The following is a 16,129-nucleotide window of genomic DNA, read 5'->3' as shown; positions in this document are numbered from 1 at the left end:
TAATAATAATACATTTGAATCCAATAAATATAATTTTATATCTGTATTATACAATCTAATATGTATAATGTTAATATCTTCTTTAGATGTCACTAAATAACTCCAACTTATTGGGATTTAATCCAACTTTAACACTCTCACTAATAATTCCAACTTTTTGTATAACTTTTCATCCATAGTTTGTAACATATCATGTAACTTTGAAAACTTTTTATCAAAAACTTCCATAAAAAGTTTAACATTATTTTTTTCTAACTCCAGACTTTCTTTTAACTCTCTCTTTGGAGGTATTGTGAAGATGTATAAAGTTCCACTTTTATGGCCAGTTGTTAAAAGCAAGAACCAGGCAGAGATACTTAGTTGTTTTTCAAGGCCAGAAAAAGTAAATTTCCCAAAACAAAGCAGCTGCAAAGAGGGGCAATGTACAAACTCCCAGAATAAGGGGAAAAGGATATATATATGTAGACCTCTACTTATTCGGGTTTTCTCCCGCGTAAAATTGGAGATGTCATGGCGACGTTTCGACGAAGTCTCATTCGTCATCTTCAGGCTTGGAGGGAGGGAGGGAGGGCGGGCGGGAGATAGAGAGATAGAGAGATAGAGAGATAGAGAGATAGAGAGATAGAGAGATAGAGATATAGAGATATAGAGATATAGAGATATAGAGATATAGAGATATAGAGATATAGAGATATAGAGATATAGAGATATAGAGATATAGAGATATAGAGATATAGAGATATAGAGATATAGAGATAGAGATAGATATATAGATATAGATATAGATATAGATATAGATATAGATATAGATATAGATATAGATATAGATATAGATATAGATATAGATATAGATATAGATATAGATATAGATATAGATATAGATATAGATATAGATATAGATATAGATATAGATATAGATATAGATATAGATATAGATATAGATATAGATATAGATATAGATATAGATACAGATAGACAGATGATAGACAGATAGGCAGATAGACAGATAGACAGATAGGGAACTGTCCACATTACAGCACACACTCAGTAACTAACATAAACATGTAATAAAATATAATAAAAGATCTTTACAAAACATGGTATTAAAAGCAAAGGTGTTCTTTGAGAACAAAGGCTAGACAGACAAGCAAGATAACACCTCTCTGCCAGCCAAACTTACCAGAGAGAAGTCATCCATTGGAGTTTCCTTCCTCAGCAACTCAGAACCATCCAAGGAGCTTTGTGGGTGATTCCAAGCCATTTCCTTTTCAAATCCAGAAGTGTGTTGCTATAGAACGCAGCTTCTAGCAGCAAAAAGCACCCATTGCCAGCAGAGACAAAAGAAAGTCCAGCTCAACAGGAATGCCATGATTGGAAGTGGAGGGGGGATTATTGTTCATTTTATTTCTCTTGTGAGAAATGATTGGATTAGATCCATGAAATGCTAACAGAATGCACATGTATTCTAGTAATGAATTAAAGATCCCCTCCCTCTCCACACAAACATGCAGTTAGTGTTTTCCATTTGAAAAATTGACTGTAACACAATGACTAGAATAAAGTAATTTATCACATCACTGCAAAATAATACAAATCCATAAAGGATTGCTTTTCCTAATCTGGTGGTTTCTAGATTAGATAAAAATTGAGCAAAAGCATAGTGACTTGATTAATTGGCAATAGAAGGTACCAGATCAAGAAAGGCTGCTGTTGGGGTTCCTCTATCGATGTTAAGTAATGATACTGCTAAGTTCCCAAGACCCTCACGAAAAGTTAACTGCTACATTGTTATTTGCAATCAAATTAAAAATGGAAGTTAATTATTGAGAATTTTATTGATGTATATAAAAGAGTATTTATTTTAATTAAATTAGTTATATATAAAGCTAAATCAAATGCTGTTTTTTTTAATGGCTACACTTTTTTGGAGTGTGGTTCATGGAATGTCATTCAAACATCAAGAACAGCCTTGACTCTAAAATGTTTTGACATATTTCTATCTGGTGTGTATAGTAAAAAACAACTGAATGAAACACATTTAAAGTTAATATTCATCTGTGTGTGTATGAATATGAACACGACGTGTTTAATATTATATCTAATCTACTAGGCATAGACTTTAACAAGCTTTTAACTATTCGTTTTCTGTCATAGAAATCAGAATGACTTAGTGGAATAGATTGTCATTTCTTATTTTAGTGTGCTGAAATTACCAGACAGACAGCAATGAGGTGTTAAGATGGGCTGAGCTTACAGTCATTCCACTGTAGAGAGAGGCACAGGCATATTTTCCCCAGAATTCCTGAAGCCTTATCTGACCATTCCAAGAGAATGCAAACACGCTAGCAAGATTCTTGGAACACAGGTGACTAAACAATCAAGTTTCTGCTTAAGACTATTCATGAAAGGTTCTGATTGATTGCACCTCATATTTAGCCTGTGTATGTATGTATGTGTGTGTGTGTGTGTGTGTATCCTTTATACCCTTATACCTCCATATATATATATATATATATATATATATATATATATATATATATATATATATATATATATATATATATATATATATATATATATATATATATATATATATATATATATATAAGATTACTGATTCTTTGGAAATTAGAATTACAAATATTTGGCAAGAATTGTCTAATGCCTAGTTTGTTTACTAAGAAAGTTTAGGATCCATAGGTGTCCATTTGGGGAAGTTGGATGCAAATGACAATATCATTTGCATCCAAAATTATATTACACAAATACTTACTGGTAGGTACTTGTCATTTTTTTCAAAGGCTTTGTCACAACCCATACATTGTCATTTTGTACCATTGTCATATACCATATCATCATGTGACTTTCTACATTAGAATCCTTCACTGTGAGTGATTTTGAATATGAAAAGTCACTTAGATTTCGGAAATATCTGCTTGTCCTCTACAAAGTCTTAGTACGCAACTAGTTTGAATGTTTCCCTGCATGTGGAAGTCAGTTGCTAAGATTTATTAATCCCAAAGATGCTTTTTCAAGAGGCAACTGGACTTTCTGTTTTTTCTTTGAAGACATTTTGTTTCCGGTCCAAGAAGCCTCTTTAACTCTAAGCTGTGTCTTCAAAGAAAAACAAAGTCCAGTTGCCTCTTGAAAAAGCTTTGGGACCACCATGACCTGGATAACTGAGAATCATCATAGATATTAAGATTTAATAATGTGCTAAACCATGTTTTTGACCAATCATAATGGTCTAATAATACAAGATACTATCATAAATATTGTGAGGATCAGCCCTGTGTTTGATGAGGGGTGAATCATGGTTTTTTCCTTGGGGTATACTTCATGATTAAGTAAAATAAACCCGAGGTAGATTCCAAGAAAACACATTTTTATTGTAAAATAAATAACAAACAAACTTACTGGCTAATAACTACATGTTAGTAAAGTTCCTAGCCTACCTCCTCATGGCAGGCAAACAGAAAGAGAAAGAAAAAAAGGCAAAAGAGACATGTGTAGTAGGCTTACAGAGAAGATTCAGCCTACCGTATGTCTTAGAATATAAGCGCAACTGGCAAAACAAAAAAAACATCATGACAAATATGATATACAATCTATCATTTGTCATCTACTGTATGTCTATCTACATATATGTTAAACCTGAAAATTACTCTCAGATTGTATCCTTTTGCGTAAATAATTATGTGCAGATTTATATCAGGAGAGGTTTTGTCTTATTTATCAAAAAATGGGGATTTACTAAAAAAAAAGCAATACTGATACTATTTTACTCTTTGAAGTGAAAGAAAAAGACCCTTGTAAGAGTGGGGATGTTGGCCAATCAGCTTGACTTAAGAAACAAAATAGTATATTTTTTGAACTTTTATTTTCATATCCTTGTGTGTAGACACATGTTCTTGAATATTGACTTAAATAAAGTCTAATAGTTTATTCATCCATAGCAGTGTTTCCACTCATTTTATTAGATTGGATCCTGTTTTTTAATCTTTTTTGTTGATAGCAGAATTATGGATGATTAAAATAGAGAAATCCAAATATGCATAGGAGAAAGGAACAAGAAAAAATATTGAAACAAACAAATACAACATTATATAGAATATGTTAAAATGAAGTATGAAAAGTGTAAGTGGCAAGGATAAATGCGTAACGATGTGAGAATATTGCTTCTGAGTTTTTAAAAATAGGCAAAAGGTATTCTTTGCATGGCATGGTAGTTACTAAGGTCAAGGTGAAAGAAACAATCACATTTTTTGATCTTGTAACAGAATGATTAAATAACACAGGAGAGTATGTTTATTTGTTGAAAAATTCTTTTATGTGTCAGCTTAATTCATATATTTCAAGGGCACATCTTCCTGTTCCTGCATAGACAATGAGACCCTCTATTGTCACATAACAATGAAACCTTTCTAATCAAAGGGACTTGGCTTGAAAATAAAGGAATTGTTTCATTATATAAGTGAAGGCTTTGCTTGAATTGAAAAATTAGTTACTGGCTTTGCTTGAGTAAAACAACAGGGTGACATTCTTTATTACAATGTATTTATTACCTCAAATTTACAACCCTGAATGTGGTGGGAGGCAGAGTTACTAATGGAAACTGGTGTGAGAATAGGATTATGATTTCACTTGTTTTTCAGAAGAAGGCAGATCTCCATCAGAACAATTTGCTTCTTGTATGTTCTATTTATTTTAAATAGGACTGCCATTGTCCAAGATAATTAAACGAGCTGTTTATCTCTCATAATATCAGCATAAGTATCATCAATCTCATATAAACATTGATTAGAAAAAAAGTATTTTGGAAAAAGCTAAGCATAAAGATTTTTGATAAGTATTCTGCAGTCGATATGCACATTTGGCCTTTAGATGACATGTCTATTAAAACAAAGGACAGATAATGAATTAATATTGCTGTAGAGATTGTAACTCAATTGAAGAAAAAAATCTTTAGATAAAAATACCTATTAAGGAAAGGAGTGTCATAAATAAATATTATACAAACTGATGTAATTAGAAGTTTGTTATAAGATTTTTAAAGTCTTTTTGAGAACTCAAAGGTTTGTGGAACAATTTCAATTATAGAAAAAACGAACCTGAAATTTTCTGAGCAATGTACTTTACAGGCTCATCTGTAGTTATCATAGGAGCTTATTACCAACCTCCCATTATGCATAATATTAAAATTCAGGAAAGTAAAAGCTTAATAAAACTAATTGGGCAGACCAGATCTGAAAGAGATGAAGGAAAGATATTCTGTCTCCATTCCAAAATCCCATAAAACATAGATTTATACAACTTATATAGAATTGTTGCTGGATGCAGGTTAACTTTCCATTTTAATAAAGCCTAATGCAACTTGTACTTCTTAAAATTTCTAAACACAAACTGTACTCTAATTATCACTTCCATTTTTCAAACCTTCAAACTTTGCATTGTAGTTCTTCATTTTAAAAAATACATACAAAAAGGCACTAGAAAAGTTACATGTATACCAATGTTTTGCTTATAAAAATGTAAAAAAAAATTATAGACAATCTTATAAATGGATGGGAAAAAACAATAAGAATAAATTTGTAAATGTTACTGAAAGAAATTACAAAACTCAGCATTCATTTCACATGTTTCTCAGTTAACACAGATGTGAGGAAATTGATCCACTTGGAAATCAAGAAAGATATTTTCATAGTTTAAGATTAAGTTTAATGGTCTGACATTGGAGAAAGCAAAGTTTTTATTGTACAGTATTGAGAAATGCTTTTCTAGAGGAATGTCATCTCTTTTTTCTTAGGCATATCTTGCTATGTATGGTATATGTCTCGTCTTGTGGAGGAAGTGGCTGATAGAATTTCAATTGGCTCTCTCTAGGACAAATAAAGATTCACTATGCTATGGCAAATAGAGCCTCTTTTGTTTTTATTTATTTATTTCATAATTAAATTGATTATATTTAATTAAATAATTAATTCAATCAAATTATCGCTCATGACACATTTGCTATTATGTGGTACACATATTTGAATCTTAATTATATTCTATGTATGGTTATATTATCTTATTAAATAGCAGCACAATCTTTTGATTATCTGACTAAGGATGGACCATGTACAGTATGCAGTTTACATATCAACTTTAGTTTAGTACAGCAAAAAAGGGAGCAATATGTCCTTTTAATTCTAGAGAACATCATGATCTTTTCTGTAAGGACAAAAATGAAACAATTGCAATTTATGATTAATGTAACGAATATTATTAATATTACAATTATTATTTTTATTTAAATGAATGATATCCGTATGGCTCACTGTTCATATAATGATATTGATGTATATGTAAAAAACATGTCAATTTATAATGTAATAATAATTTTTTTTAAAGAAATGCAATGGAAAATCAGTAGTAGTAATTATTCCTTCACAATCAAAGTTCTTAAGTAGCAGAACACTCTTAAAAAATCAGTTTACCAGAGTATCTACATTTGCTTTCTGTACAATTAGCAATAGTTTTGTGCTACGGTAGTAGTTATTCTGATAAGGTATTCTTTTCCACTTGTATTCCACCCAGTTAGGATCTCAGGTGTCTTATTACATGCATATGCATTAATGCATGCACAGACTGCAGCAGTTATATATAGTACATCCCAAAACAGAATACCTGGTATTTTCTTGGGTATCCATGCTGGAGAAAAATGATCTGACTGAGATTCTCTGACATTTCCAATTCAGATAGACTATATGGCTCTTGATTGGTGTCTCAATATCAAATATAAGTCTACATTTATTTAAGCCTGAAGAAGAAACTAGATATGAATAATGTGTAAATATGTATAAACATCCTTACATTGGTAAGAAGCCTACTTGAGACCTTGTCATTCAACTTAACAAGGTTAAAAATAGGTGGATTGGGATGGGAAAATAGGTTACAAATTACAAATACAGTAATATAACAAGGCTTATTTTTGATGCTGTTTTACTGATTTTAGCACACTTTTGTTCCCCTCGCATGTAATATGGCCTGAAGGCATAACATTTTCATTCCCTAACCTTATTTATATAGTTAAAGAAGCTAGAAAGTTTTTTTAATTTTTTTTATTTTCAAAACAAACAACACATAAAACATACTGTAGAAAGTGTATCAGTTGGTTACAAAAAGTTTTTGTGCATCTCTTCCACAGTCATCAAACATAATTCATATTGACTCAAGTATTTTAACTCAAATATTTATACATGTTACCCTTATACCTCCATTTATATTTGACTATAATTGTTTGAATGCCTTTTATCATAAAATATACCAAGATTTAATACATAAACACATACTGGCATTTCATTTAATATTTCTAAAATTCTCCAATAGCACTGAATCCTTATGTTCTATTCTAGTTAAACATCCATAATATTTAAACTTTTCTAATCCTCCTTTCGAGATCACTGTTTGCAATTTTCATCCAGTTTCCTTATATTGTACCCACACACACACACACACACACATAGGTTGTCATCATAACCCTCCTTTATTTAACTATATCCTGTATCATAACATTTTCCCCCTAATAATCAAAATTTAACTGTATCTAATTTATTTCTTTTTTATTAACCTTTGTATATAATCCAAAAGGATTTCTAATCTTCCTTTCATGTATACCATTCAATATTCATATCCAATTATTACTTATCATAACACAACACATTGTATACATTATTATCATTATCAATTATTTATTTAATTATATCTATTATTACTAAGGTTCACTAAGTTTAACTAGTTTTAAGTTATATTCTTCCATCTATCAAACTGTATCTTTCCAATAACAAAACAATCTCATATCTTCTGCCATTTGTGATACCAATCCTCTAGTCATCTTCTTGATCAGCTTTGTATCGACTTCTCTTAGCAACTCCTTGCTTATAAGATCTCTCATATAATCTTGATGCCCTCTTTCTGTTTCCTTATTCAATTTATCTTTGATTGTCAGCAATGTTATCAAAACTTTTGCTAGTGGAATTTCTTTCTTTAAGTCCATAGTTCTTTAATTTTATCTTTTTCTATAACTTGACCCTTGAAGTAGATTTCCTGTCCATTTAATTCCTCTTTCTGTATTCCATTCTTTCCATATTCAGGAACAAACCAATTACCATAGATACCAGCAGGTTTAGTCTGTTTATATTCATTTTCCACTTCAGTGTTCTGAGTTTCAATCACCCCATTTTGCATTTGATGAACATTTTCAATTTTTTTCATCATATTTTCTTGTTATGTGCTCTAAGTATTCCAGTTGTTTCTCTTCTATATTTAATAATTTCTTTAGTTCTGAAAGTATATCTTGCAAAGTCAAAACTGCTATTTTTCCTTGGGATTGTGTCATTCTGACAAACACAGCTACTCTAGCTTAAAAAATCAACAATATTAAAGCATAGATTCACAAAGAACACTTTTTTTCTCCTCTCTGGACAAATTTCAAAGGGACATCTGTGCATTCTTGTCAGTATGTAACCAAAACAATAAAGCCTTGAGGCGCCAAGTCAAAGCAATCTGTGAAAGAAAGAAAAAAGTTCCATTTTGAATACTCAAAACTCTGAGTACCTCCCAGCCTCCAAAGCGGAGACACTCTTAAAGAGTTTCTTTTTGTAAATACCCATAGCAATAAAAGAGGAAAGCTTTAGTCTGTAAATTACAGAGAGTCACAAAGAGAAAGTAGAAAAAGAAAACTTAATCCATCCATTTCAAAAGGCTTGCATAGATTCGATCCATGTAATTAACATTTAAAAAGTAAGATAACCACTGTCCAAAACCGTTCCAAATTCAATTCCACCGCTTGGTTCTTCTATTCTGTAATTTAAATTGTTTTTTGAGTTTTTATAGGCAGACTCTTTTTTAAAACAATAAAAATTCCTCACCAGCAGAAAACACTTTCTCTTTCCCTATCCTTCCATTTTGGGCCGCCCTGACTTTGTCAGCCTGTGGCTGAATTTTTTGGTCACCGGCTTGAAGAACGTTTCTTGCTTCTTTCAAGGATTTTGTGATATCCCCGAGATCAGCAAGACATATTCTTCCCGTTCACCGTCTGAAGGCATAACATTTTCATTCCCTAACCTTATTTATATAGTTAAAGAAGCTAGAAAGTTTGAATTGGGATAACAGGGATTACTTGTCTTCCTGGTTTTTGATCCCATATGATAACCAAATGTACTTGGGCCTTCCCAAAAGAACAAAGAGATGCTTCAACTGGTGTAGAATATGGCCATATGAGTAGTAAATAGCACTTAGCTATTTAGATTTATATACAGAGTCAGCATAGTTATTTAACACATGCAATACCACTACACCATGAATTGTATTGATTGTAGGTTTGCAATTAAAGGTGCTGCTTATCACCTTGATAAAGCACTTCATGTTTGCTATCAAACATAGTTGCATGGTTGCTTGATGGACCATCTCTTCCCTGCTATTTCTATCTATTTAGTCCAACCGTGCAGGATGCTTCACGTTCCATTGACTTAAAAATGCTGGTTGTTTGGACCTAGCACCTGTCCTATGGAGAAAATCCCTGGAGACCAGCATGGCCCCAGTCCTGCTGGCCTTTGTGGACCTTAAAGTCTTGGTTTTGGTCCTGTGGTCTTGGTGTGTGCAGGAACCTTTGGTTTTTATTGAGTATGGTTTATGATTTATTATCAGTCCCTATGTGAGGTGACGCAGTGGTTAAATGCAGCACTGCAGGCTACTGCTAGATCAGCAGTTCAGCGGTTCAAATCTCACCGGCTCAGGGTTGACTCAGCCTTCCATCCTTCCGAGGTGGGTAAAATGAGGACCCGGATTCTTGGGGGCAATATGCTGACTCTCTGTAAACCGCTTAGAGAGGGCTGAAAGCCCTATGAAGCGGTATATAAGTCTACTGCTATTGCTATTTTATTAATGCAATTATTCTTATTTTATTTTGAATTTGGTTTTCTGTCATTTGTTGAGATGAATAACCAGACAAATCATATAAATAAATAAACGAAGAGTAAAGACTAAGCCTATGTCAGATGGCTGCATTCTCAAGATAATGCTATTCATCTTACTGATGTTACTTGAACCAAGTTTGCTATTGCTGGAAATGTTTGAGGAGACCATTGGAGTGACATGCATGAAATAAAACAACAAGAATTTTCACTTTACTCTTTAGAAACTGGGAAGTAGGGTATTCAAATAAACCCACTGTTGACATAATTGCTCAGTTGTCTCTGACACTTATATGTCTCAACACATATAAACAATCTTAACCTTTAATACTTACTACCAGTGGTAGGTTTCTAATTTTTTTACTACTGGTTCACTCATGCTCACATGTGCACTTGTGTGTGTGTGTGTGTGTAAAGCTTCTGCACATATACAGAAACATCCGGGCAGTTGGGGGGAGCTTCCCGCCACTGCTACTACCAGTTCGCCCAATCTGGGCTGCACTGGGAGCAAACCATCTCTGCTTACTATATATTATTTCCCCACCACCAACACACATGGCTAATAAAAACTGACTACTGATATCCATGTATTGTGCATATATATTTGATCAGTAGATCAAAGGCCAGAAGATCTAAACAATTTTAAAGTTTTATTTTCAAGAATCACTTGACTTAGTAGAGATTATCAGATTCTTCCTAGGGAGTACTTGGCAAAAGGGTCGTCTAAACACTATCATTTCCAAATTCTGGGTTCTGGTTTTAGTTCATTGTAAATTTAAAATAAAATATTTATGTGTTAGAGAAAGAAACAATGAACATGTATTGTCATTGCTTCTTTCATCCACCAAGAATAAGAACCTCAAGTTACTTCATTCCATTTTTTTTATTAGTGTCAAAATCAAAATTGGCTATTTAGCTGTTAAGCCAGACATATAACATTTTGAATTTATTCAGAACTGATATAAAAATAATGTGAACATGACAATTCCCCCTATTCTTTCCAAGGCTGTGTTTGATATCATTTTATATGATTCCCATATGCCCTATTCCAATTGTGATTACTAAAGGAGGTATAATAATGGATTGCTGAAGCAGCTATAGAATTTATTCTTGCTAGGTCTTCAATAGAAAGTATCAACAGTTCTATTGGCTGTGTAAGTAATAGCAGTGTCAAACATTTTTCTCATTCAGCATGAAATCATTAGCTTGAGATGTACATATAATTGCCACTACCTAAGTTATCTTATTGTACCAAAGAATACGTTTTTTCTTTACGGAAAAATAATAATTCAACAATTGGGCTGAACTTTCACCTTATCTACAAGTGAATATGTATTCATGTAGCTTTGGTGAAGATGATGGAATACTGTACATCTTTAGTTAAAGTGTGTGTGTGTGTGTGTGTGTGTGTGTGTGTGTGTGTGTACAGTTACATACACCATGAGCAAGGAGTGGAAAATAAAACAAATAATTATAGGTTTTATTTCTGCAGTTGAATGAACAGCTTCACTATAATGTCACATTTATAATAAAGTCCAGAATACCATATATTGCTAATGTAGATCACAATTAATAAAGGACTATTAAGCAAGATGAATACTCTTTTCCTGGGGATAAAGTTATTGAAATAATCCATGTTTTGTCAGTAGCAATTCCTTTTCAGTTTTGAAACATATCACCACATAAAAATATTGTACAAATTTTTTTTGAAGCACATGGGAGGCAAAAAAAAAAGCTTTGTAGCATAAGATATTAAATAAGGGAGAAGACTAAGCAAAGTAAAACATTTGCTTTGAGCCAAGGTGGCGCAGTGGTTAAATGCAGCACTGCAGGCTACCTCAGCTGACTGCAGTTCAGCAGTTCGGCTGTTCAAATCCCACCAGGCTCAAGGTTGACTCAGCCTTCCATCCTTCCGAGGTGGGTAAAATGAGGACCCGGATTGTTGTTGGGGGCAATATGCTGACTCTGTAAACCGCTTAGAGAGGGCTGAAAGCCCTATGAAGCGGTATATAAGTCTAACTATTGCTATTGCTATTTTCTCACCAGAAATAATGCAACATTTTCATTGATTTTCAAGTAGAAAACTACAAATGCAGCTGAAAAGAAACCTTTCTGGCCACATTGTAAAAGAGAAATATAACAGGCTAAATTGCAAATTTATTTATTTCTGGTCCAATTCTAAATATAAAAATGTGCTGATTATGGTAAATAAAATAAAAGAATAAAAATTTATTATATTAATAAAAGATTATAAATATTTAATAATGTAAAGGTAGTCCCAGATATTTCTAAAAGCCAGTGCATCAGTATGCATTTGGAATTTTTGCAGAGGAATCTGTGAATTGATCACATATAAGATAAGCAGTAATTTCATCATTCCAGGAGCAATTACAATTACTTGCAATTGGAATGATGAGTTACACTTGGTATTGTAATAGGCAATTTATGAACACCTGTGATGCAGATTCTACCTCATATCCAAGCATAGGTAAATGAGAATTTTAAAAAATGGTTAGAGTATCTGCTACTTGTCATCTGGAGTAAAAAGATTCCACTGAGGACCAAGTAGGATATGAACATAATGCCTTAAAAATGACTTTGTCAGTTTGTCATTCTCAAATCTTCCCCTTCAGTTCAGTCAGAGCAAAGAAATTGCCAGCAAAGAAAGGTCACAATATACCAAGTCAGGGGTAAAGTCAACGTGAGATGGACTGGGTGAAATTCCCCCAAATATTTTTTAGGTCAGAATTTGAGTTGGCAGAGTTTTAATTGAACCCTGAAGAAAACTAATTTTGACCATATTAGAAGTCGCGTGAGAGATTCATGTTTTATTTTTTGATTGGATGATGTCTAACCTTGGGATATCTGTAGAAGTACACAATTGAGGATCATGTAGGATCATACCCAGAATTTCCCAGTATTTAAAACATTTGAAATTGTTTGAATGATTTAGGAATGCCTGATGGAAGCTGCAGCCTACACTTGAATCAGGATTTGTCAATGATTGTTTATATTTTAATAATAGTTCTTTTTATATATTTATTGTTTTACTTAATTGCTGCAGAGCCAGAGCCACATCTTAGAAGATGGGCAGCCATATAAAAGACAAATGAATGGCTGGACGGCTGGACGGCTGGATGGACGGCTGGACGGCTGGACGGCTGGACGGCTGGACGGCTGGACGGCTGGACGGCTGGACGGCTGGACGGCTGGACGGCTGGACGGATGGACGGACGGACGGACGGACGGATGGACGGATGGACGGATGGACGGATAACTATCCTACCAATATGAAACACTTAGTCAATGATTTGGTAGAAACTTGGCATAGTTGCAATATTCTGGAAAAAAATGTTCTATAAGTTTCTGTTTTGAAGATTTTGATTAGCTCTTCCATTCCCTTTTAAAACAATAAATAGCCATCGTTTATCAATGAAAATATCTCTGTTAAATACAAGCAAGCCTCCAAAATGATTTTTCCCTTATGGGAAATGAGAGTTTATTATTGGAACTGCTCAGTAATCTATAGGATATTACACTGAAAATGTATGGATTATGCTGTTGTGTTCTTTCACCAGCTGTTAATTACAACAAATGCAAAATACAACAAACTGTAAACAAAAATCAATTCCTGTTTTGCAGGTTGCTGTTTCCAAAAGAGTATTGGTTTTTACTATAATCTTACTCAGTCCTCAAATGATTTATCTTTTCCTGAAAAAACTAATGAGGATGGAGGAAAAGATCATCATAATTTAATTTTGAGGTGTGTATAATAATTACCTATTTATATTATTTCTTAACTTTTTATTACCAAAGTAAAGTTTAGATGATTAGAAAACTAAAAAATGTGAAAAGGAGAAAGTTTCAAATTTCAGTTGCATTTTAAAATAACATCTTCCCTAAATAGCTGAATAAATAAATTGTGCTGTGACACAATGCGTGCACACACATACACACACACACACAGATACAGATACAGATATAGATATAGATATACACACATATAGATATAGATACACACACACACACATATATATATATATATATACATATACATACATACACACACCAAAGAACTGTAAGTCAGGAAGTATTATTGTGCTACACCTTAGTGTCATTTCTAAAGTCTTACTTGGCATAAACTGCCTGATCAGGTGACATATATTCACCATATCCATTCCACAATTTATCTTGTGGACTGCAGCTCAAATTTTGCTTTGCAAAAAAAACAACAACACCCCATTATAAACATATAATATGAAAACTGAAAGACTTCCTAGATTAGAGGAAGAACTAGATTAGAACTTTTCTTAATGCTTGTGATTTCACATTTCTTCTGATGTAGAACTTAAGTAGGACAGAATGGACAATATTTGATGAGTAGTACAACTCAACCACCCATCCAAAGTAAAATCCAGTTATGTTGAGATATCATCTGAAGGGAATAGGCTAAAGGGCTATGTCTGTTTTTGGCTTCTAGAGGTTTAGACATAGCGAAACAGAGGTCTTAAGATGAAACTCAAATTTGTCCTCATATTTAAAACCAATCCAACCCTGTAAAATATGTATTTATTAGTTTGTTACTACAATACACTTTCCGCTATACTTGTGGAAGCTGTGCAAGCTTTGCAGTATTAAAATAGTATGAGTAAAATAAAAAAATAAATTAATAAAATTAAAATAAATTAATCTACTTTTTAGAGGTTGCATGGTGTTAATTGCCTCAAATATCTTTTGAAGAATTACCATATTTTTCAGAATATAAAATGCTCTGAAGTATAAGATGGACCTAGATTTTGGGGAAGAAAACAAGGGGAGAAAAATCTGTCTCTCCCTCCCAGCAATTTTCCTCTTTGCAGCAAACAGCAAACAGTACAGATGATATACACTGTTTGTGTATAAGACGCACCCAGATTTTCACCCTCTTTTTTGAGAGAAAATGGTGCGTCTTATACTCCAAAAATACAGTACTTAATTAATGGATTCTCCATGTTTAATCTTGTGAATTTGGGATGAACTCTCCTCTATTCAACATAAACTCTGAAACTTATATGATTGTATTCAATTTTTATTTCATTTATGAGTGTTTACCAGTACTATATAAACATGCATTTCGTAAAACAGGCAGACAAATGTTAATGTTTCTGGCTTATTAGGTCTTTTCAGAAGGCCTTGGTGAGTATCTAAATGAAGCATTCTAATGTGACAACATTAATGAAATTGGAGTTATGGATTAGAAATTGCTTACAATACACTTAAAGAGATTAGAGGGGGTATTGTTTTTGTAATGGAAGTTCATTATATTAACTTTTTTCATTATGGACAGAAAAAAGTAGCTTTGAGTTTTTGAAAGAAGAAAAAGAAAAGGTTATAAAAGGGAATATTGTCTTCCTTTTGTGGAGATGAGAGATTTATTTTTTCATTTGTCTAAAAGAACTAAAGTTTCACTTTAGTAGACCAAAGAATGACTGAAGAACAGATATTTCTGTATGCTGTCCCTGAGGCTTCTCTGTCTGATGTTGTTTTATCCTCAGAAAGTCTTTGGAGACAGTTTTGCAGCTCTGATTTGAAGTCATGCCATCTCTTTTCCAAGAGAAATTTGTTTGTGACTTTCTATGATAATGATGACCTTTAGTTTTAAATTCAGGCTTTTTGGATACATAACACAATCTAATGTTTTCCATATATATTAAATAAATAAATATATTACAACATTTTTCAGTCCCAATTAGTAGGACCCTTTGGAATGGAAGATGTTGTACTGCAAAACATCTGGAATCACCACATTGGTATTGCTTATCTTCACGCACACACATGCACACGCACGCACACACACACGCACACATACGTCACACTTGAGAGACATTACTTTTCTTAAATTGTTATTTTTAATGTTAATTTTCAAAACTGAAATATTTGTACTATACTTTTTCAAAGTTTATCATCATAAAGTTTAAATATCGATATCTATAGAAGCAGTTTGGATGCCATAGCTCTGCACAATAAAGGCAGGTTAAGGTAAAAAGAAAATAAGATAGAAATGAATCTGATGGCATTAGTCATTATCAAGATTGATTTATAATGGAGATGAAACAGCATCAACAAATGTTAATGTAGTTTGAAACTTAGACTTTATTACTTTATAATGTAACATACAAAGAAAATACAAAAGT

This window comes from Thamnophis sirtalis, unplaced genomic scaffold, assembly GCF_051295495.1.
Source record: "Thamnophis sirtalis isolate CommonGarterSnake01/CBP01778 unplaced genomic scaffold, rThaSir2_p1.2 scaffold_10, whole genome shotgun sequence".
Lineage (NCBI taxonomy): Eukaryota > Metazoa > Chordata > Lepidosauria > Squamata > Natricidae > Thamnophis > Thamnophis sirtalis.
This window is presented reverse-complemented; position numbering follows the sequence as displayed.